Raw genomic sequence first — 1,802 nt, forward strand, 5'->3', positions numbered from 1 at the left:
ATCAGTTCCTGAACATTCTTCTGATTGGCTGGTGGTGAGTCAAGTGGGAGTCAGCATCATTAACCTTCTGTTGACAGCCAGTCTGGGGTCAGTGTGTTGTGGGCAGCATATAGTTAATTTCTCCATGGGTTGGAGATTTCAACATCTGCCAAACAGCTCAAAGACTGTGTGTATCCCCTGAGGGGGAACCAGGACCCTGCCCCAAGGCTGCACTATTGTTTCTTAACTGCTCCTCCCTAGTCTCCACATCCCCTCCCTTCCCAGAATAATATCTGTTTGAGCCTGCCTCTTGAACTCAGAGAGGTCATGGAGGCTGAATGAAGCCCGTTTCCTGCAAACAGGAAAGGCTTTAGTGCACAGGAGCATCACAGGACCCTGCTCGGTATCACTTTGACCCTGTAAGTCTTTTTGTTCTCAGAGCCCAAGATTCCGACCCCTACATCAGAGCTGACAGAGACTGTGGTCTGTGCCCTGGGGCTGGCCATGGGCCTCGTGGGCATCGTGGCGGGCACTGTCCTCATCCTCCGAGTCCGGTGCTTGGGTGCTGCCTCCAGACGTCGAAGGGCCATGTGAGTCATGGCCTGAAAGATGGGAAGGTAAGGATCAGATCTGGAAGGATGGCACTGCAGGCAAGGGAGCAAAACTGGCATCCAGGATACCTACATGTGTTTGAACACCTGTGGGCAAACTGGAGATGGGTTGACGTTGGGACAGAGTTACCGCCAAAACCTTGTTTTTCTCTGCCCACCGATGCTGAATAAAAAATACAGAGTTTGGAGGAATAGAAAGACGGCTTTAGTCGGCTGAAGGAAGAACATAGCAGGCTAGTGCCCTGCGCTGTGGGGACTTGGAGGGGATCATACAGCTGGGGCTCACAGTCCGAGGTCTGTGATCAGGAACAAAATAGTGATAGTCTTGCATTCTTCTTCTTTATTGTTTCAAAACAGTCAGAACTGGCTTCAGGAAGCCAGATAATTGGGTCAGTTTGTCTCTGATTTATAATATTGCAGCCCTCTTTCTGCAACGCAAAATGCTACAAGGGGTGGTCTGCAAAGGGGGCGCTGGGAAGGTAAGCACCAGGTGCAGGATGTAATTTGCATGGGGTTCGGGTGCGGTAGGTACCGGATATAATTTACATAGTGTGAGGTTCCTTCTGCTAGATACCAGCCACAGTTTAGTAACATTGAAAGGAAAGCTAGGAGTGATTAACTCTTTCAGGCCCATTTATGCTTCTCTCATCTGTTCACTGTTCCTTTTACTTGTTCTCAGGAGAGGAAAGTCTTCATTTCTGTTCTCGCTGCAACAGCAGGGGCACAAGGCCCGTCAGCCTCATGCTGTTTGCTGTTTTAGGTGATCAGTCTTTACAAGAAAAAAAAGGCATGGTTCAGACTCCAGTTCCCCGTCTTGACCTAGACTGAGACGTGCTCCTTGTTCCACTTCATCACAGAGCTCCTTCCATGCCCTCCTGCCCTCCCTGCTGGGGTGGACTTTATGGAGGAATTTTCCTTCGAAGGTCACTGACCCTTAGGAATTCTCCCAACTTAGTCTTTGGTTCATTGCCTGCCTGTCAGAGAGAGACCTGGATTGTTCCAGCCAGCCATCTAGTTCTCGGTCACCCTAACCCAGCATCTGTTCCGAACAGATAAATAAATCTTGCACCAAGAGATTGTCTTACTAAGTGAAGTAAGTCAGAAAGAGAAAGACAAATACCATGTGATATCACTTATGTGTGGAATCTAAAATATGACACAAATGAACCTATCTATGAAACAGAAGCAGGATAAGGAACAGAGAGAATGGAC

The sequence above is a fragment of the Cervus canadensis genome, chromosome 28, assembly GCF_019320065.1.
Source record: "Cervus canadensis isolate Bull #8, Minnesota chromosome 28, ASM1932006v1, whole genome shotgun sequence".
NCBI lineage: Eukaryota > Metazoa > Chordata > Mammalia > Artiodactyla > Cervidae > Cervus > Cervus canadensis.